General features: G+C 40.2%; 1 long non-coding RNA gene and 1 other non-coding gene across 2 annotated transcripts; one reads left to right on the top strand and one right to left on the bottom strand.

Annotated features, from left to right (window-relative positions):
- The first annotated feature begins 8,121 nt into the window (after positions 1-8,121).
- Positions 8,122-9,320, top strand: LOC112082421. The gene is made up of 4 exons (XR_002897092.1): positions 8,122-8,286; positions 8,508-8,649; positions 8,956-9,001; positions 9,130-9,320. It is a non-coding gene; the product is annotated as an uncharacterized LOC112082421 (long non-coding RNA).
- Positions 9,321-11,386: 2,066 nt separating this feature from the next.
- LOC112082519 lies at positions 11,387-11,494 on the bottom strand. Its single transcript, XR_002897192.1, has one exon. It is a non-coding gene; the product is annotated as a small nucleolar RNA R71 (small nucleolar RNA).
- Between the last annotated feature and the right edge of the window lie 12,022 nt (positions 11,495-23,516).

Here is a 23,516-nt window from a genome sequence, read left to right as displayed (position 1 = left end):
ATCTTTTGGACAGAAGACGATAGCACAAGGAAGAGCCCACATCGCAAAATTTGGCTCAAGCAAATAGCAATGACTGTCCGAAATATGATCGAACGATGAAGCCGACTAGAGCGGATAACAAGGAGATAACCGAGTTGAAGAACATGATGGGCGAGCTTTTAAAAAGCCACATTCGCCAAATCCATGCTTGTGAGACCAACAATGGCGTAGAAGACGAAGGACCTTGTGATACCGACCACACTAATCCAACCTTTCAAGAAGAAGAAGTGAATTATGTAGGAGCTCAAGCACCATATCTGAATGAAAACTACAACAATCTCTCTTACCGCGATCCAAATGTGGAGAATCCTCAAGACCAGCATTACCCACCGCAGCAGAAACCCTTCCAAAACAAGTTCCAAGGTGGAAATTTTGGAGGGACTGGAGTCTTTCAGCCGCGACAACCATACAACTAGTAAGGTACGGGATTCAACAATCAGTTTGGAAAACAGCAAGGAGTTACATCAAACCAGCTAGCTTTGCAAATCGGAAGATTTGAACAGTCTATCCAACAGCTTGTTATGACAAACGAGAAAGCAGCTAAAGACATGAACATAAAAGTTGACTGCATGTACAATGACCTGAACGGGAAGTTTGAAGCTTTATCTTCTCACATCATAAAGCTAGACGTCCAAGTTGCTCAAACAACCGACTCTATGAAGAGACAAAATGGAGCTCTTCCTGCGAGAGTTGAAGACAACCCCAAGAGATTCTGCAATGCCATTACTACATTGCCCGAAGAAGGAGCCAAAACCGATGGAGAGGACAAAGAAACTCCATTCTTTATACCTCTCTACAAGAATGTCGATGCAAAGCAACCACCATTGAAGGTATCACAACGTTCCCCGCTTCAAAGGCTTACAAAAGCCGATGACCCGAGACGTTTTTTTCCAATGTTTCATTTCAAGATTCAAGTTCACAGATTGTTTATGCGATTCCAGAGCCAATGTCAACATCATGTTAAAGACGTTTGCTAAGAAGTTGGGGAAAAAAAACCTGAAGGACATCGACAGTTAAGGTTATCTTTGGAGATTCATGAAGTTATCTTCCGTAAGCTTTTGAATTCCCAAAAATTTTCCGTTTTTGCCACAAAAACGCTTTTTAAAGAAAGGAAACACACTTTTTGGATCAAAACTCCTTTTTTTTTTCTCTTCCAAAAGACTTGGAGATTTAAAAGATATAACATCTTTTTCAATTCTTAAGCTTTTTACGAAATTCTTGGACCAAACCTCACTCTTTTTCAAATCTGATTTTAAATCCATCATCAAATCTCTCTTTCCAGCAAGGTATGAAGCTCAAACTCACCATTTTTAATTAATTTTGGAATTTAGAGTTTTCTTAAAAAGCTCAAATTTAGGTTTATTAATGGTAGAGATAGCTTAAGAACAATAGATAAGCCTTCTAGGTTGTCTGGAAATCGATTTTAACACCTAGCTTAAGAGCAATTAAGAATTTTGAAATTTGGATTCTACATGCTTTGTAAAAATCGAATTTGAGACAACAAAATTGATGAATTTGATCGAATCTTGTGTGATTAGTGACTAGTATTAGGTAACCTACAGATTTGACATGGAAATTGCTCAATCAAACCAATTTTTAGAAATTTTTTGTGTCAAGAACATCAAAAATATGAATATGGTCATGAACTACTCGATTTTTTTTATTTGATATCAATTATGCTTGCTTGTTTTTTTAACTAATCTCTTGATACTCTGATTAGTATCCCTGATCGTTAATATGTTAAACTCAGCATCCATATTCATTCATTTCCGAGAATTGCCTTGTCTTGTACGAAAATAGAACGAACCAAGTCCCGGAGAAGCTGTCCCACTGGTGACAGCTCTGAGGCAGTACCCGATGATAGTACTCTTGGAGAGTACATGCTGAGCCGAGCCAGACCGAGAACAAGAGGTCGAGTGATGAGGCTGCTCCAACACTCGAGAGAAGCCCATGCGATTCCCAAGCCACCCAAAGATCAGATATATTGGGAAGGAGATTAACCCAAGAGTCGATTATGCAAGGCACTTCAAGAAGCTGAACATCAAAGATCAAACCAACGCCATGCATTGATTATCATACAATCGAGATGCTTGGGATTAGGGAAGATGTCATCTGGTACATCGATGCACTTAGGCTGAGACCCTACATGGAGCTGAACCCTCCAACTTATGCCGATCTAGTTTGCAAGTTCTTAGCAACCATCACCCTCCACCACACAAAGAAGAGGAGCCCCAGAGAATCTGACGGTGTTTTATCATTCTCTATCCGCGGACAGTCCTACTCCCTCACTGTTTCTGCACTTTGTGAAGCTCTTAAGCTTCCATACACTGATGGCATTCACCTTAAAGAAGAACCTGATTTTGACTTATGGAAAGAGATGGGTCATGGCGTCTATGATAGCGGGAGATCCAAGTCATCCCTTCTTACTCATCCCGCAGTGAAAGTTGTGCACAAACTCTTAGCACACACAATTTTCTCTAGAGCCAACATGTGGTGTATTCTGAAGACTGAGCTCATTACACTTCAAACACCATTTATGGACAACCCTCGACTTGCCTGCTTTGCCTGGATCATAGCACATAACATGGTAAAGGTGAAACATGATTTACATGGATGTGAGGACTGAGGACGCTACTACTGCTTATGGGAGCGCTATAACAGTCATACTACAGGCTGTAGGATTCGATTTCTCATCTGATGATCCACTTCCCGACGTCTGTTATGACCTACTCTATCTCTCTCGCGATCACACTATCTCTCGTGCCATTTTCGATCCAGACAGGTTTGGTTACAAGTATTGCACTGTCACCGAGGAGCACCGAGTTTGCTTACCTTCAACATCAGTCCCAAGACTGTGTAATGGAGCACGCCCAAGATGGACTCCGGGACCTGATGATTTTCTACCTTCTGTACCTTGTCTGCCACTCACTATCGGGCAATACATAGTGGCTAAAACGAAGCACGATGCAGCTGCAGCACGTGCTCACTGTCATCCATCAGTTTCCACCGACCCTTCCTCATCATCTACATCATCACGCACACAGTCTGACCTGGAGCGCAGAGTTGAGAGACAGGGACAACGTTTTCAGCGCGTCGTCACCTTCTTGCAGGAGCAGCACCAATTCGAAGCAGACACATCAGAGGAAAAGTGATTGACCAGCACTTCATCGACATTTCACCACCATCACAGTTCTATCATCATTTTCTTTTCTTTTATTTTATTTTATCTTTTTACACTATCTCGCTTTTATTCACCATCTTCTCACCAACTTTTTCACACTGGGGACAGTTTGATTTAAGTCTAGGAGAGGATGTCTATCCCCACTAATCATTTTCTCGCTTTGTTTTTAAATTTCAAGTACTTTTTTTTTAATTTAATATGTAACCTATACGACCTTTAGTATTTTTTCAGAAATGTTTGACACAAAACTATGATGATTTAGACCTGCACGTTTCTACACTACGCATGATAACTCATTTGTGGTTAGCACTAGACTAGGCGGTAGCTAAAGAACTCCCACCAGAGGATTTCTATTCATGGAGATTCTTTCTGACAGGATACACTAGCTTATTTTATTTGACCTTAATATTGATATCTAATTTTCTCATCATTGATTATAGGGAGGCATTTAGATATACATCTAGGACATCTTTTTCTTCATTTTTACCACTTTTTGTCGTCCTAGATGGCCAATTCATCTTTATCTGGTACCATACTTTGTTTTCAAACCTCATGCATTCTCTTTTTAGTTTATATCAGCAGATATGTGCAAAAATGTCGTAGAGAAGAGGAACGACACAGTTTTTAGTCACTCAAGAGAAAGACTGAATAGAATTGGTAAGAAAAAGTATCAGAAACCTTATCAAGCTTTATATTGCTTCAGAGAACTCATTCTTATTTGTAATTTCGTGCTCTCTATGGCTCTATATCTAAAGGTGTTTCCCCTTCAAAAAAAACAAATGAATGAAAGGAAAGGAAACAAAAAGCCTAATGAGTCCTAGATTGTCGAAATTATTTGGAGCAAAGGCAACCACTATTCATCTAAGGAGCTATGGTTTTGAAAGATAAACAAAAATCTAAGTCTGGGGGAGTTAGGAGAAAACCTGAGAAAGAAGACCAGAGATTTATGGCAAGAAGAAAGTGACTAGAAACTGTGGTTATCAACAGTTTCACTCTCTCTTGCGGTTTTGCATAAAATCTTGCATCTTCCAGATCTTCAGGTAACCCATAAACACTTTAAGCCTTACCCTTTAAATGACCCCTTTTGATACCTAGCCTAGATCGCCTTGCTTATACTTTCTTTGATGAGAACAACCAAAATTTTAAACGAATGTTAAGAGCTAGTTGACTGGAAGTTAAATCTAAGTGCAATAGAATTCTGCATGATGGATGAACGGACTAGTTATGCCCGTATTTTTAGTGATAATTTTCTAAGCTATTCTCGATTGATGCATAATGATTGATATTAGTCTAGAAGTTTTGTCTCTGAGATTTTGTTAGTTCCTGCGTTTTCAAACCTCTCACCAAGATTTAGCCTTTGTTTTGTTTGAGAATAAACAAAAGTCTAAGTCTGAGGGAGTTGATAACACCGGATTTTGAACATTTTTATGGATCACTTTAATATCTTTTGCAGGTGTATTTACTCCATTTTCAAAGGTTTTCAAAGGATTTTTATGTTTTTGGATTTTAAATGACTTTTTAGGTAATTTGGGATAAAGATGTGCAAATTGGAACAAAAAGACTCTTTTGGATAAATGCAGACCGTCAGAACTCTCATGGAGAGACGAAGACCTTCCCACCGTCTGACCACCCTCAAAATTGGAAAATTAATAGAAGACCCAACCAGCTTTCAAATGCACTTGGTTTGGAGACATTCCAACGGTTGGATCTCAAGATATTCCATTTGCCCTGGAGACACTCGAAGAGGGACAGCAAGCCACGGGACTGCGGCCAGCAGCCCATCCACCGCGGCAAGAGCCACGCGACCGCGGCCAAGCCTTCATTCCCCTCGGTCACAGCCCACGCAACCGCGGCCAAGCCTTCATCTCCGACCTAAGAAGCCCATTTCTGAAGCCCAAGTCATTTCCCAAGCCTCAATTCCGGAACCCTAGAGACATTGGAGTATTGAAGACTATAAATACTTGTCATTTAGGTTGTTTTTAGACATCACCTTTCATACTTTTACAGAAACCCTATTTCCAGCCGTTTTATGTGATTTTTAGAGAACATTGTTCAACTCTGAGTTCATCAATAGAAAAGCTTTCTTTCATATTTTTTCTTTACTGTTTTTGATTGCTTTCATTAAAACCAATGATGATGTCGATCTCAGCCATGTCTGAGTAGATTCCGAGTTGGGATTAGGGTTCCCGAAAGGGGCTCTACTAATTGATTGAGACATCTAGGTTTTTAGATTTGGGATTTTAACTATGTTCTCTGTTTATTCTCATCTTTAATGCATGTATGCTTGATTGATCACCTCGTATCTGATCTATATAGTTAGTGTTGTGAAAGTTTTCATTAAGTATCCGACCTAGAATGAAACAGGAAGTTTTTCCATAGGAGTGGAAACCTACCTGCGGCGAAATTGGGAGTATTGATGAGTCTTGTGAAGCTCTTGCGTTTTTTCCCCTCCAGGGCCAGAGTGGAAACCTACTGATCAGGTTTGCGAGAAACAGTTAGTTATGATCACGACGGTGATGTAGTCATACCGCCGAACTCTAGCTCTAGAACCCTAATATTTCAATATCCGTCAATCTCAATATAAAATCCCTAGTGTTGAAACCGATTATGATCCCTGTAGTGTTCCCAAAAGCTCAGCATTTTTGGTCATAGTTTACAAACCAATCGATATTTACTTCCTTCTCTAGATCTGCATTTTATTTTCCTTAGTTCGATTTTCTGCTTGTTTCATTTGCTTTCATTCGATTTTTTACTTTCTTTTTAGGATAGATTCATTTGCTTTATTTAGTTTTAGTTTAATCTGTGACAAACAACCAACCCCTAAAACCGATTTAGTCTAGACATAAACTTAGAAACCATAGAAAAATACCAGGCACACAAATCCCTGTGGATTCGATCCCTAAGTACTACAATTGATTAGTTGTGCACTTGCAGCTTTCAATTGTTTTTATCAAGGGTAAAATTTGTTCCCTCACCTCGTAGCACGTCAAAGAAAGAGATCATAAGTAGGTGGTCTGAGCCTTCAAACCGGAGATACTTACATCTTCCTTGTGGAAAATTTTCAGCCCATTCACTGTTTGATATTGCTCTGTCAAGGCGGCAGTGGATGTTGTGAGTATTCCTGACCCCCCACCATGAAAGCGGATTACCTGTGTGACTGAGGTCATATAGATCGCAATGGGCCATGAATTCCATGAAGTCTCCAAATGACCCTTCAACACGAATTGGTCCACCTGACTTCTCTGAATTATCCAATATCTCATTGATCTCACTGGTTAGAAACCACAGGCCATCTGTTGTCTCCGTAAGCATTGTGAGTGAATCCCAAACTGCCTTTGTTTTTGCCTTCTCAGGTTCTCCGTAGACAAAATTTGAGAAGAAACTGTTTTTTGTGTTTAATAGATGTATCAATGAAGTCCTTGCAGGCTCGAAGTACTGTCAGCTAATAACACCTGATTTTGACCATTTTTATGGATCACTTTCAGTATCTTATGCTGGTTTTTTCAATCAATTCTGAAGGTTTTATAAGTGTTTTCAATGTTTTGGAGTTTAAAAAGACTTTTCAGGTTACTTAGACAAAAACAATGCAAATTGGAGAAAAATCCACTTTTGGCCAATTTCGAACCGTCAGAATTTCACATCTGATGAAGACTTTTTCACCGTGCGATCAAGCTCATATTTGACCACAAGATAGAGGATACAACCAGGTTTCCAATACAAGTTGAATCAGAGCAATCTAACGGTTGGATCATAAGTTATTTCCAGTTTATTGAAGACATGTTCTGCAGTCTCGCGAAAGAAGCAAGAGAAGGAATGAAGTTTGGGCATCATAGACCAACCACCGTGTTCCAGGAACTCGTGACCGCGGTGAAAAAAATCCTGGCCACGCCTCAGAGTCTTCATACACGGTGGACCAGCATTTACCAGGCCTCGAGAGACTTGTTTCTGCGACAAGCCCATAAACGGCCCAATGGCCTGTTTTCAAGCCCAACTCATTCTCTCTTCACAAGAAGCCCTAAGGACGACCAGAAACACTTGGAGACCTATAATATGTATTTTAAAAGACCTAATTTTGGGTGTGCTACTTTTCCCTTGATAGGGAGGCACCAAACTTTTGTTTCTTAGGTTTAGATTAGGGAGATAAAGATTTTTCTCTTGAACATTTTTTCTTTCTTTTCATCTATCTATTCAGTTTATGCAATATCTTTTACGTTACTGCTTTTCTATTTCAAAACCAATGATGATGTTGTCAAGCTCAGCCATGTCTGAGTAGTCACCTTGCTGGGTGAAGAGGGCCATCGAAAAGGGATCCCATGACAGATGACATCTAGGTTTTTTAGGCTAAAGGATTTTGATTTTAAATGATTCTCATATTCATCCAAATCTCAATGCGATAACGCTGGAGTAGCTAACCAGTGTCAGATCCTAGGTTAAATCTAAGCCACGAGAGTGTTGTATCTAGGTTGCCTGAACTGGATCTCATGGACGTCACCGTCGTAGGAGACGAAAGCTACCTACGGAGGATACGTAAGCCAAGATGGATTTTGAGCTAAAATGCATGATCTTATTCTAGCATGAGAGCGAGAGTTAATTGCCAAGGATAAGTGATTAAATGATTAGGGTGACGAGAGTTGGCTAATCATACAAGTGTCTATCCTAGTTTCAGAATCATAGAAAATCCTTACCTAGATTCCTTGTGTCATAGATCATGAACCCTAGAGATGAACCCTAATGCCCAACACGTTTTTCATCCTTGTTTTGATATATTTTTTATTTCCTGTTTAGATTAGTAGAAATCGTGACACAAAAACCCCACAAAAAAACACCATTGGTCTTTGACTTCGATTACTAATCCAGTTTGAAGTTTCTGCAGAAAATCCAGTTTGAAGTACTACAAGGCACGACTGTGCACTTGCAGACACTAGGGTTTATAAATTTTAAAATATTTTGCGTCAGCAACGCTAGCTTGCATCATCAGCTCAGAAGATGAATCCCACTATAGAGCAAGTCTGCCTCCTTCAGGACTGTGAGGGGAAACAAAGTAGTGATTATAGTCGTCCAGACAGGTAAGTGTTTTCATAATCATCTCCTCACTGTTCTTTGTTTCCATGAGGAATATGATGTTAGGAGCTAAAGATTGTCTACACTCCTTTATTCAACTAACTGTTGCAGGATTCCCCAACCCGCAACAGTTCCAGCTCATTACTCCTAAGGAACATGATTTTGCGGATTGTGAAAATCTGCATCCTCAGTTGAGGACTAAACATTTTTTTGGTTTGACTTGCAGGAAAACATTGTATCGTCCGCGAAAAGGAGGTGATTAATCATGGGACTTCCTTGTGCAACTCTGATGCTAGGTAAAGTGTCATCCTTCGGAGCTTTTAAACATAGACCAGACAGTACTTGTCCACAGAGGATAAATATGAAGGGTGAGAACAGATTCCCTTGTCTTATTTCTCTTTGTGGGATAACCATCCCTTGGGCCAAGTCATTGATTAGGTAGAAGTAGGAGACAGTAGATACACATTAATAGATCCAGTTTACCCATTTGGGGTCAAATTAATCTTCGTTAAACTTGACACAGGAAATCCCATTTTATTCTGTCATACGCTTTGCTCATGTTAGTTTTTACAGCCATTGAGCAATATTTTTTGCCTCTGATGTTTTTATAAAATGAAGCATTTCATGTGTAATCATCACATTGTCTGAAATTGCTCTCCCTGGGACGAACGCAGCTGATTTTCAGAGATGATGTCACTCAGAGTAGGCTGTTGCCGCTTGGTAAGCATCTTGGATATTTTTTTGTAGAAGATGTTGCATAGAGCTATAGGTCTATAGTCAGGAACCAATTTTGGACTTTTGATATTCGGGATGAGTCTAACAAAATTATGGTTGATATTTCTTGGCAGTATTCCCGAAGAGAAGAAAGTTTGGACCTCTTTGACAATAGCCGGTCCCACAATGTCCCAATTCGACTGAAAGAAATTGGCAGAGAAACCATCAGGCCCAGGGGCCTTATCCGGGTTGATGGCAAAGGTGGCATCTTTGACTTCCTCAGGAGAGGGATCTGAATTAAGGGCATCATTCATCGAGTTAGAGATGCAGGTTTCCGGACTTGGTTCACAATTTTCGCTCTATCTTCTTTGGTTGAGGAGAACAAGTCCTGAAAGTAGTTTGTGTTGACACTTGCCATTTGATCTTTTTCTGCATCTAGAGATTCAAAGATCTACTGAGTAGGCTCGAAGAATGATAACACCGAATTTTGACCATTTTTATGGATCACTTTAATATCTTTTGCAGGTGTTTTTACTCCATTTTTAAAGGTTTTTAAAGTATTTCTTTTTTTTCGGATTTTAAAAGACTTTTCAGGTAATTTGGGATAAAGAGGTGCAAGTTGGAACAAAAAAACTCTTTGGATAAATGCAGACTTTCAGAACTCTCATGTAGAGACGAAGACCTTCTTACCGTCTGATCACCCTCAAAATTGGAAAACTACTAGAAAACTCAACCAGCTTCAAATGCACTTGGTTTGGAGACATTCCAACGGTTCGATCTCAAGATATTCCATTTTCCCCGGAGATACTTGAAGATGGCCAGCAAGCCACACGACCACGGTCAGCAGCCCATCCACCGCGGCCAGAGCCACGCAACCGCAGCCAAGCCTTCATTCCCTACGGTCACAGCCCACGCGATCGAGGCCAGACATCTCCGACCTAAAAAGCCCATTTCTGAAGACGTCATTTCCCAAGCCTCAATTCTGGAACCCTAGAGACCTTGGAGTATTGAAGACTATAAATACTTGTCATTTAGGTCGCTTATAGATATCACCTTTCATACTTTTACAGAAACCCTTTTTCCAGCCGTTTCATGCGATTTTTAGAGAAGATTTTTCAACTCTGAGTTCATCAATAGAGAAGCTTTATTTCATCTCTTTTCTTTACTGTTTTTGATTGCTTTCATTAAAACCAATGGTGATGTCGACCTCAGCCATGGCTGAGTAGATCCCGAGTTGGGCTTAGGATTTCCGAAAGGGCTCTCATAATCGATTGAGACATCTAGGTTTTTAGATATGGGATTTTAACTATGTTCTCTGTTTATTTTCATCTTTAATGCATGTATGCTTGATTGATCACCTCGTATCTGATCTAGATAGTTAGTGTTGCGAAAATTTTAATTAAGTATCCGATCTAGAATGAAACAGGCGATCTAGAATGTGGATTCGATTCCTAAGTACTACAACTGATTAGCTGTGCACTTGCGGCTTTCTTGTTTTTATGTCTTTGTTATTTTTCTTGTTCTAATTTCTGTTCTAGACATCTGATCTCTAGTTCCTTTTGAAGTTGCTCAATTATCTTTCATTTTTTTTCTCTCTGAATTGCATGAAAACCTGGCGCAGACCTGTAGAAACCATTCCAATGCTAGACGAGATAGACAGACACGAAAGAGAACTTCGAAGGCTTAAACGAACACAAGCAATGACAGACGACGACCAGCCTGGAGATCCTGTTAACCGAAACTTAAACATGGACCAAGATGGGTCCAAACATGGTGAAAATGAAGAGAATGATCACAGAGATGGTGATCATGCTCGGCAAGATGGAGAAGAGAATAAGATCCCTCCAAGAAATCCTAAAAACCAAGAGAGAGAAGAATGCGAAGACCTTGATGCACCTATCAATGTAGCCGATGGTAACAACCAGGATATGCAGCCGAATGGGCGCAATAACCGCCGTGTTCAGCAAACAAATCAACACCAAAGACAAACTATGAACCATTGCATAGCTGGTTTCGATGCACTTACTCAGAATTTTCAAAATCGATCTGCAATTCAAGTACCATTTCCATGGAGTTCAAAGTCAACCTTAAATCATTTTCAACCAGAATGAGTTCGAAGTCAACCTCAAATCATCTATTTGGTGAAACAAAGCCAGTTACATGGAGTTCCTTCCGAACATCCAATGGATCACATTGAACTCTTTGAAGAAATCTGCAGCATGATGAGGACAAACCAAGTTCCAGCAGACTATTTAAAGTGTAAGATTTTCCTTTTTCATTAGCAGATAAAGCTCATCGTTATTTGAAATCGTTGCTTGCAAGATCGATCTCTAATTGGGAAGAATGTAAAACCGCTTTTCTGAACCACTTCTATACTAAGTCAAGGTCGAAACTGTTGAGAACCAAGATCTCAAGTTTTCAGCAAGGACCGGATGAACCTTTCTATGAAGCCTGTGAGCATTTTAAAGAGTATAAACGTGACTGCCCTCACCATGGATTTCCTGGATCAAGCCTGCTGAGCACATATGTTCGATGAGGATTCCATTATCTATTGAAGCTGAATTCTATAATCTTTTCTTCTAAACTTATTTATCATGCATGAGAGTAGCGTCATGAACTACAATCTAATCTTGGTCCTTGGTGTTGCGAAAGTTTTCATTCGGGGCCAGATCTAATTTGAGAAGAGCAGATCGACCATAGGAGTGGAAACCTACCTATGGCAGAGATGTGAATGTTGACAAGTCTTAAGCAAAACTACATCTTTTCTCTTCCATATCAGAGTGGAAACCTACTGGTCAGGGTTGAGATTGATAGTTGGTTATGATCACGACAGTGGCGTATTCATACGTTCGTGACTCGAGTTCTAAAATTTTTTAGCTAGGGTCTTTTAATTTACTTTTTAGCAATGTTTTGATTCGTTCATCCCCCGGAGAGAATTTCTATGAAAACCCAGCGCCTCTTTTCTATTGTTCTACACCAATTTTCATTCAACTTTTTAGTCTAATATTTTACACATTCAGCCGGTTTTCATACAAGCATTTAGGTCTAGTCGTTTTCTCGTTTTTAGTCGATTTCTTTAAGTTTAGCTATTAGGTCATTTTAATTCTCGTATTTTCGTGTTAAGATTAGTTTTTACGTTTTAAAGACACCACCAAAACTCTTACAAAAATCGTCTGGTTCTAGACTTCCTTACTTCACATTTCTTTCGATGGCTTTTGCAGAAAAGTACCTCCTTTCATTTGGATTCGATCCCTAAGTACTACAATCGATCAGCTGTGCATTTGCAGCTACTGATTTCATTTAGGGTAAAACTTGACAACCCTCACACGACAACAACATCATGTTTTTGTCGCCGTTGCCGGGGAAGACACACATTTTCTTTGGTAAATCGACTCTAGAACCCTTTCTCAGTTCTTTTTGTTGGTTCTTTTTGTTTCAGTTCCCGAAGCATTGAACCCTGTAAATCGAAATTCCTACTACGAGGGAGGTTTTTACAACACTCCTCAAGCCACAAGATGCAGAGAAGAGGAATACATATGAGACCTCTTCAACTCAGTTCGAAACTCAGATCGAACTACCGAGCATACTTTGACGACCCCTACACGCCTCCAATGGTAAACCCTATACCACCTATGCATCGCCTACCTCACCAAATCCTCCAGCAGGATGAGAATGTGCAGATCAGTAATCGATTGGAGCAGCTTGAAGTCATAATAAAGCAGTTCATCGAAGCTCAAGCCGTTACTACAGCCGCTCTTAACGAAAGGATCGATGGAATATCTAAACTTTCCAACAAGAAGATCAGTGACCTTGCTTCCCAGGTCGAATCAATAGAGGACCAAGCATCAAAGATGCAGCCGTAATCGCTAATAGACTCGATAACATGGAGGATGAACAAGCAAAACACGCTTATGAGCTTCGCAACACTAATAACAAGATCATGGACCTGGATTTCAAACTCGATGATGTGGACAAGGCCCTCAACGAAGCTAAGAACGAATCTTATGACTTCACGGTCGAAGTTTCGAAGAAGGTATACCAAGTCACTGAAAAAACCGAAGAGCTCGACTCAACCATAGATAAGGTTGTTTATGCTCTTGATGAAGTTGAAGAAAAGGTTGAGGAGATCATGCAAGGACGAGTTGGAGAGAACGAAGTCCGCATTCGCAAGGCCAGTGGAAACATCCGCACCTTAGAGATCAAACTCGATGAAGCAGAAGAAACTATCAATGATCATAACAACCAGACTTACTCCTAGAGATTTGGGATGCAGTACACAAGGTTCGAGACAAAGAAGAAGAGATTGACTCGACCGTAGACAAAGTAGTCTATGCTCTTGCTGAAGTCGAAGAAAAAGTTGAAAAGCTTATGCAAGGGAATGAAGCGTATGGTTCAACAGTTCCCAACAATGATCTTTACCCAAGAGAAGGAGAAATAGAGCTGGAAGATCCAAAAAACCACTTAGAAGGAAAAAGAGAAGATGAAACGACTAAACAACCTCGGAGTCCTTCACCAGTGGTTGCACCTCACGCGACCACGGCCAGCAGCCCTCCGGCTGCGGTCGTGTGTCCTCTACCCGCGGCAAATAGCCCTTCCACCCCGGTCATGTGTCCTCCACCCGCGGCCAACCATCGGTCAGATTCGCCTCAGCTTTCCTCTACTCAGTGTTCGTTAGATGCATCTGCTGGGATGGTCAGGACCCCTTTCCTCGAGCAAACAGTGTATACCATCAGCTCTAGAACATCTCAAGAAGAAGATGAGGTACTTCCTTGCAGCATAGTTTTAGCTTATGAAGATGAATATGAAGGATAATACCTTGAAGACAAAGACTATCGTCTGTTCGTAGAAGGAGGCAATCCAGACAGATCGGTGGAACTAGGAGCACCAATCTCTAGAGAAAGACTCATTGAATTCAAAAAGTTTGTGAAGACAATCCCTCTCTATAAAGGTTTTGATGATGTGTGGGATCTTGGTTGCTTGCAAGTGTTGTTTAAGTACAACAAGGAGGCAAAGGAGGATATCCAAACTTAAATTGGGAGAGCCAGACGCTTGTATTTCCCAGACATCACCTGATGCTGCAGTTTACTCAATTCACCTTCAAAGACCTGAAGAATACAGCTACTACAACAACAAGATCAGCAAAGAAAAGCTTGATGAGTTCAATGATGTAGTTTGAAACTTAACTGAAGGAATCACCTTTGCCAGTCCTTGCAAAGACTTCATGATAGGCCATTGATTCTGTGAGAGCAAGGAATCCATTCCTGAAATAGAAGACTTGTTCAATCATGCTAGAAGAGGTAGACCTGTTCGAAAACTTCACAAAATCAAAGGTCAAGGTCAGTTTCTCATCTCTTGTTCGATTAGAGGTGAAATGTTTGACAATGTGCTTTGTGATTCTGGAGCTTGTCTGAATATGATATCCAAGGCAATTGCTTTGAGACTTGGTATTAAGCACCTGCGCAGGACTAGGGCGAAGATTAGTCTAGTTGCTAATTCCAATGCAACACCTAAAGGAGTAGCCCATGACATTCTTTTGAGGATAGGAGATTGCATTGTGCCTGTCGACTTCTATATTGTCGAAACAAGAGACGCAACACATCCAGTGATTCTCGGATGGTCCTTTCTAGCAACTTCCAGAGCCATCATAGACTGGCCGAACCAGAGGTTCTCATTTGCTAATATCGACTAAAATGTCTTCATAGAAGTTGTACCATACAACAGCAAAGCAGGAAAATGTCCTGCAACAGAAGAGTTTGAAGAAGAGCTTTGGAGTGATGAAGAACCTGCTAAGCAAAACAAGGAGATTTCGAAAAAGACTTGTCTTAGGACAAGGTCTTCTTCATTGGACTAAGTCACGTCCTACACCAAAGTCGAGCTAAACAACTTAAAACAGAAGCGCTTAATGGGAGGCAACCCATTTCGGTATTGTTTTCTTTAGGATTTTTCTTTCTTTTTCTATTGATTTTTTTTTCTTTTTCTTAGTTTCAGGTGTTTCTTATAAATAAAAAAAAACCAAAAAAAAATAAAAAAACCGAAAAAACCAAAAAGAAGGATGGTCCTTGACTGCTCGGCCCAGCAGGAACCAAGGAGAAGGAAGAAACATACCGGATTTAAGTTCCCGCGGTTGCAGGATTTCGGACTGCAGCCAAGCCCACTTCGACCACGGCCGCGTTTTTGTGACCGCGACCAGGCATAGGTTCACCGCGGTCGCGTGAGCTCTGACCACGGCCAATCGTCGTTCACCTAACCCCAAACCACCCACTTTCATCTGTTCCACCTCACCAAGTCTCATTCCACTTCATTCATCACTTTCCACCACCTCCCATCACCATTTATCATCTTCCCGCATCTTCCCGAATGGATCCGGTCCATCTCCATCAGCATCCCGGATCCAGGTAAGTTCCCTTTGGCTTACCAAATTCAATTATCTATGCATTTTTCTCATCCAATCTTGACTTCTTTCACATTGAGGACAATGTGATTTAAGTCTGGGGGAGGATTGTATCCCTTTCTAACCATTTTTCTTTCATGAGTCTTGCATTATCTATACTTTTTGCATTTTATTTAAAAGTTTTTCAAAACAAAATACGTTTTAAAGGGAATGGTCAACATGAATCAATGATAGTTGTATGTGTACTTTTAGACTGTTCCTAGTGAAATGCTCATTCATGATTTAGGACTAGACTAGGCGGTAGCCAAGCACATTTGAAACGAAGTACCCCAGAAGAATTTGAATGATTTCGATTTAGATGAAGGAATACACTAGCTCTGTTTTATTTGGACTTAACATGGACTTAATTTTCTTATTAGAGCATTAGACCAGGGAAATGAATCATACATTCAGGACTCCTTAACCCTTTTACCACTCTCTGTTGATCCTGAATGGCAAGTTCATCTTTAGCTAGTTCCTACCTTAACAAAGCCTCTTTCGAACCACACACATTCTTGTTTTCCATTGTCTTATATGCAGATATGTGCAAAAACGTCGGAGAGAAAGAGGAACGACATAGTTTTCAGTCACTAAGACGAAAAACTGCGATTTTGCCGGAAACTTTACCGGAAGGACTCAACAAAGGAGAAAACTCAGCTTACCTCAGAAAAACGCCAACCATTGGTAAATTTTTGTTCCTTAGACTCTCTCTCTCTCTAAAAAGGTTATTTCCCCTTTCTCTAAAAAAAGCCAAAAAAGAAAAGAAAAGATGAGAAAGGAAAGGAAATAAAATCTTAGAGAGAGTCTAAGAGGATTGATTTCATCCTTGGAGCAGCTAGAGTTTGATTTTGTGGAGTGTTGAAGATCATTTTTCTGATTCTCGGAAAATATCTAAGTCTGGGGGAACAACTGTTCACTACAAAGGAGGAAGGATTATGTAACAACATTGGACAAGAAGAAATGACTGAAAATTTCGGTCATCAACAGGTCCACTCTATCTCTCATGCGGTTTTTCATAATATCCTGCATCCTCCAGATTCATCAGGTAACCCAAAACACTTTAACTCCACCACTTAAACAGCCCTTAAATGCCAAACGCCGTCTACCTTGGATGATGTCTTTGATGAGAATTTACTGTTGCACTTAATGAATGTAGAGAGCTAGTCGACTGAAATCGAGATTTAGATTGTTTAAGTGGACTAGATTCTTTTGTGTCTTGGTGAGAATTTGCTACACTAAGTTGTGGATTGATGTACGATCTATGGTCCTAGTTTAGGAGTTCATTTCTCTGAGATTTGTGCATTTCCTATTTTTGTTTTCACTTAACCAGATTATACTTTTGCTTTGTTTGGGGACAAACAAAAGTTTAAGTCTGGGGGAGTTGATAACACCGTATTTTGATCAGTTTTATGGATCATTTTGAAATACCTTTTCTATGTTTTTTATTGCTTTCAAGTGTTTTCATTATGTTTTTCTAGTATTTGTATTTTTAAGACTTTTCAGAAAACTTAGGGAAAAACTTAACAAAATGGATAGAAGACCAGATTTCAGCTCAGAGTCAAACCGTCAGAAGTTCACCCTCAAATGAAGACCTTCTCACCGTCTGATCTAGCTCAAATTTGGAGACCTTAAAGATGGAACTACCAGCTTTCCAGAAAACTTTACAGATTGGCATTCCAATGGTTCAATCAAAAATTATGCGAAGAGAAAGATGTCTCGTAAACCAGCCCGCAAGCATTCCTACCCGCGGCCAACAGCCATTTCACCATGGTCACGACTGCGGAGAATGGTCTGTCCGACCCCAAAGCCCATTTTCAAGCCAAAAATGATTCTCTCATTTGAAGAAACCCTAAGTGACGACTTGAACTCTGTAATTACATGTTTTTAGGACCCCTAGACGAGACACACACATACAATTTCTCTTTTAGAAGCTTTTAAAGTTTTGTCTTTCATTTGCTTAGTTTTTAGATTTAGGGAGATAGAGATCTATCTCTTAAACCTTTTTTGTTGTTTTACTTTATCGATTTCTACTCAGCTTTTCAATACAATGTTTTTGCTTTCTTTCATCATGTCTGAGTAGTTTAATTGTTGGGTTTAAGAGATTTTCGATGGGGGCTATATATGTTCGATAGGATTCCATTAGCTATTGAAGCCGAATCCTAGAACTTTTTCTTCGATACTTATTTATAATGCATGGGAGTAGCGTCATGAACTACAATCTGATCTAAGTCCTTGGTGTTGCGAAAGTTTTCATTCGGGGCCAGATCTAGTTTGAGAAGAGCAGATCGACCATAGGAGTGGAAACCTACCTATGGGAGAGATGTGAATGTTGACGAGTCTTAAGCAAAACTGCATCTTTTCTCTTCCAGGGCCAGCGTGGAAACCTACTGTTGGGTGAAATTAATTCACTATCCGGGCATTGTTATCATGTCACTGCTAAGTGAAAAGAAGTGACGAACGGTCATTGTGATAATGTCGCTGCTAAGAAAGAAAGAGTGACGAACCGTCATTGTGATCATGTCGCTGTTAAAAGAAAGGAAATGACGAACAGTCACTATGACCATGTACATGTTGAAAGAAAGGGAGTGAAGAACGATCACTAGTGAGAGAGTCTCAACGTCGACCATTCGTCTTTGTCAATCGGTTTAGCATCGACTGTTAGTTAAATATAAGTCGTTTGTTTACATTCTTGAGTAAACTGAGAATCTGGAAAGAGTTGGAGCGACCGACCGACATAAACTCCTAATTCAAAGAGAATTATGGAGACCGACATAAAAAGCCCAATCCAATAAGGATTAGGGTTGACATAAACCTATAAATAGAGAAGTCCTAAAAGCTCCACAGCGCAGCGACATACAAACACTTACCGCTACAAACCCTAAAAGCTCCTCAGCCACATAGAATCGAGCGACCAGACCTCTTTGTAACTTCGTTCTTCGCCAAGTAACGACAAATAGCGAGCGACAGACGACACTAGATTATTTAGATCTTTGATATTAATTCATTGTAACTTGATATTCGTTGATTAATAAAAGCTTACTCCTTCTCGTCATTCCGTAGAACTATTCACGTACGAACCGATTAAAATTTTCCCAAACAGTTTGGCGCTAGAAAGAGGAGAAGTTTTAACTACGTGAGATATGACAGACGGAGAAAACGACGGAAACACCACCACTAACATTCGTGCTACTTAAATGGAGGCACTCACCGCCCAGATGAAGCAGACTGAAGAACGACTTGCACAACTCGAAGCGGAAAACGCTTCCTTGAAGGAGGTGAATGCTTCTTTGGTTGATTAGGAAGCACTGCAGCCGACGCTCGTGCCAGATTACGAGCTCTCGTTCCCCCTATGTTGCCATTGGACGATCCTCTCACAGCTACTGATAACAGACCGACACAACATAATAGAAATCCAGGAACGACTGCTTCAGATGACTTCTCAAAGCGTTTGGAAGCTATGGAGGTTTTAATCGCTCGACTTTCCAGTGTGGCTCCTCCAATCAGGAAAAGTGCTCCTAACTCCTATGCAGATACCTCGTTTACGGATGCGATTGCATTGACAGAGATTCCAAGGAAATTCATGCTTCCTTCGATGAAGATGTATGACAGAACAACAGATCCGGATAATCACATAGCACAATACAAGCAACGAATGTTTACCACAGTAGTTGAGAAAGAACTTCGTGAAGCTACCATGTGCAAGGATTTGGTTCCAGTCTTATAGGACCAGCTCTCCAATGGTTCACGAACCTACCTAACGCTTCAATTGACTCGTTTGCATCACTGACATACCGTTTTTTTTTAGCAATTTGCAAGCAGTGGAAACTTGGAAAGAACCGCTGATGATCTTTACGAGGTCATACAGAAGAGAGGGGAGTCTTTGCGTAGTTATGTTGGTTGATTCAACAAAGAAAAAGTGTCTATACCAGAGTGTGTCACATCCACTGCGATCTCCACATTTAAAAGAGGCTTGCTCCAGAACGGTGATCTATATAAGGAACTGAAAGAATATCAACGCAAAACAATAGAAGGTGTACTATCTAGAGCGTGGGCACAGATCAGGTGGGAGGAAGATCCTGCCTACCCTCAGCAACACTCCCAACATTCCGACTCATGTAACAAGGAACGAGAGAACGACGAGAGACGATAAGCCATATCAAAGACCTCACAGTGACAATGAAAGCAGGAGAAGCGACAATAGAAGTACACATCGACCAATCAGCACAATGGAAGAACCAGATATTGAGCGATTCGACAAGGTTCAACTAATAGAAGGTGATCCTAATAAAGGGTTCTAAGCTGCAAACGAATGTACGACATAGGTTCTTGGGAAGGTCCGTGGATCAGGCACGTACAAACTGCAGGATAAAGAATGCAAAAAATCTATTCAACAGCTGTGTGCCCTACATCTCAACTTACTACTTCAAGGTTGTTTTGTTTTGCTTCAGTTATATTTTTTATACGTTTGAATTTTCATCGTTCGTTGCTTTTTGCTTTTGACGATCGCCGAGACGTCAATACCTTTGGCTTTGGATATTCTATTTCATATCTATGGATATACACTTCAAAAAAGAAATTTTAAACAAACGAGTTTTAGAAGTCCTCAAATCTATGTTCGTCATTCACAATGACACATAAAAGAGAGAGATCTTCGATACAAATTATGACGAGTGACAGACAGCACTCAAATAAATTAAAGGGCACTGCCTTAAAGAGAGTGACGATTGTTACCTACTTAACTATTTAAGAGCGTCACTGCACACATACAAACTGACCATGGTCATAAAAAAAAAGGTAAGTCCTTCAAAAAATATTGATAACAACCCATAGAGGATGCAAGAGGCGTTTCCTCACAAAAATAGAGTTACATTGTCACCTTTGAAAGAGGCAATTCCTCACAAAAAACAAAGAAGAGTGACGTTGTCACCTTCGAAAGAGGCTATTTCTCACAAAAAGAGAGTGACATTGTCACCTTCGAAAGAGGCGATCCCTCACAAAAAACATAAAAGAGTGATGTTGTCACCTTAGAAAGAGGCGGTTCCTCACAAACACAAAGAGACGGGAGTGACGCTGTCGCCCTATTACAATTCAGAGGCATGACCTCATTAAACTAGAAGTGACTACTGTCACTAAAGATTAAAGGAGTTCCAAAACCTCCTCAAAAATCAAATGAACAACTAAGAGGGAAAAACCTTGTGACAAGCAGCAACCACAGCTGAAATCGCTGGTATGACTGCAGTAAATGTCACAGCTAACCTAAGGGAATAGCACTAAAAAGTAACGTACTTGCTACTGTTACTAATTTAAAGAGCGATATACATCACCGAACGAGAGACGTGATCCCACGATGAAGCAAACTGCAAAATGCAATATGTGCAACATATGGCTATACACCTGCCGTGGTAGTGGAAAGAACGGTTACAAACCGCCTAGATAATGTCGTTGTCCAAAAAATAAAACAAAGATGTCAACAAACGTTGCATGTACTGACGAACGGCAAGTGTTTAGAAAAGGATCGACACATCCTACCAGATAAACATAAAAAAACGCAACGACCATTAAAGCTCCAGAAGATAAAGTTCAAGGAAAGGCCTTAAATAAGAAATTAAGGGGATTCCTTAAATGATACGGCCCAATACGACCACGGATCAGTGTCGGGGGCAAAAGCACCATCGCCAAAACCTGTGAACGAATCAGGAAATACCAGCATAGTCTTCCCATCGCTTTTGGCTGATTTAACAGCGACATGACATGAGGAATGACATGAGGTATGTCCAAAAGAGGAGAAGAAGGAACGACAAAAAAAAAAGGAGCGACAGCTCCCAATAAAAAGAAGAAGAGAGGGAAGCGACGAGCAAAGTCAAAAAGAAAGAAGTGACATAAGTAAAAGAAATAGATAAAGATAGACCAGAAGAGACTTTTAAAGACGGTAGGTCACTGCGAAAGCGCAAGGCGCTACCAAAACGCATGTCGTCACTCCTGACGACCTCCCAATGACGAGTTCTTACCGATGAGCTCACACCGACAAGCTATCAAAAATGAGATCTCACATGACGACCTCCCATGTAAACCTTATAACAATGAAATTACAAACGATGACCTCCCACAAAGATTTTCTATATCGATTTAACGTACGAATGATGAGCTCTCAATAATCGAAAAAGAGGTCCCAACGATCAAAGACGAGGTCCCAACGATCGAGGACTCTCCCAACGATTGACGACGAGCTCGTAACGATCAACGACAACCTCCCAACGATCGACGGTGGGCTCCTAACGATCGACAACAAGCTCTCAACAATCAATGATGAGCTCCCAACGATCGACGATGAGCTCTCAACATCAAGCAACGACCAACGATGATAACTTACCACCGAGTAACTAATGATGATGATCTTCCAACAATGAACCTTCCAAGGATGAGCTACCAATGACTTTCCGCACCTTCAGCAAAGAAGCTGTATGTTAATTGGGAAGATGATGGTAAGCCATATGAAATGAAGGAACTAACGAGATGTTTATATTTGAGCATCGACATTTTAGACCTACAAGGTCAGAATGTACCATCAGTTAATGAAAGAGAATGTACATCAACGCTTGTCACTCCGTACATATGGAACATGCCTCATGCGATATGGAAGCTCCATTCATTATTAATTGAATCTGCTTATCCATCCTAAATAAGGAATCACCACAAATCGATATATGATAGAACCAAACAAGGTTCGATAAGACAAGAAATATTGTCGTACATTGACCGGCGATCAGAAAGACTAAGTTACTCTCCTAATTCTAAATAAGAAATTGAAGAGTAGGGGGCAAGTTGTTGGGTGAAATTAATTCACTATCCGGTCACTGTGATCATGTCACTGCTAAGTGAAAAGGAGTAACGAACGGTCACTGTGATCATGTCGCAGCTAAGAAAGAAAGAGTGACGAACGGTTATTGTGATCATGTCGCTGTTGAAAGAAAGGAAGTGACGAACGGTCACTGTGACCATGTACATGTTGAAAGAAAGGGAGTGACGAACAATCACTAGTGAGAGAGTCTCAACATCGACCATTGCCTTTGTCAATCGGTTAAGCATTGACCGTTTGTTAAATATAAGTCGTTTGTTTACATTCTTGAGTAAACTGAGAATCTGGAAAGAGTTGGAGCGACCGACCGACATAAGCTCCTAATTCAAAGAGAATTATGGAGACAACCATACAAAGCCCAATCCAATAAGGATTAGGACTGACATAAACCTATAAATAGAAAAGTCCTAAAAGCTCCACAGCGTCATACAAACACTTACCGCTAAAAACCCTAAAAGCTCCTCAGCGACACAGAATCGAGCGACCAGACCTCTTCGTAGCTTCGTTCTTTGCCAATTAACGACGAATAGCGAGCGACGGACGACAGCAGATTATTTAGATCTTTGATATTGATTCATTGTAACTCGATATTTGTTGATTACTTTTTAGTGCTAGGATCTTTTAATTTGCTTTTTAGCAATTTTTTGAATCGTTCATCCCTGGAGAGAATTTCTCTGAAAACCCAACACCTCGTTTCTACTGTTTTACACCGATTTTCATTCAAGTTTTTAGTCTAGTATTTTACTCATTCAGCCAATTTTCATACAAGCAATTAGGTCTAGTCGTTTTCTCTTTTTAGTTGATTTCTTTAAGTTTTGCTATTAGGTCATTTTAATTCTCGTATTTTCCCGTTAAGATTAGTTTTTACGTTTTAAAGACACCACCAAAATCCCTACAAAAATCGCCTGGTTCTATACTTCCTTACTTCACATTTCTTTCGAAGGCTTTTACAGAAAATTACCTTCTTTCCTGTGGATTCGATCCCTAAGTACTACAATCGATCAGGTGTGCACTTGCGGCTGTTGATTTTATTTAGAGTAAAACTTGATAACCCTCACACGACAGCAACATCTTTCCCCTCTGCCTACGAAAAAGTTTAAACATTAGTAAATATAGAAATGTAATATTTAGATATATAGAAAATATCAAAGTATATAACTAAAAATTACCATCATCAGATGCCTTCCCGCAAATAGTACTTGGCCAGAAGTGTGCGAGGTCACTAACTTCTGACC

Source organism: Eutrema salsugineum, unplaced genomic scaffold (assembly GCF_000478725.1).
Source record: "Eutrema salsugineum unplaced genomic scaffold, Eutsalg1_0 scaffold_1, whole genome shotgun sequence".
Classification (NCBI taxonomy): Eukaryota; Viridiplantae; Streptophyta; class Magnoliopsida; order Brassicales; family Brassicaceae; genus Eutrema; species Eutrema salsugineum.
The sequence above is the reverse complement of the archived record's forward strand: the minus strand, read 5'-3'. Positions and strand labels throughout refer to the sequence as shown.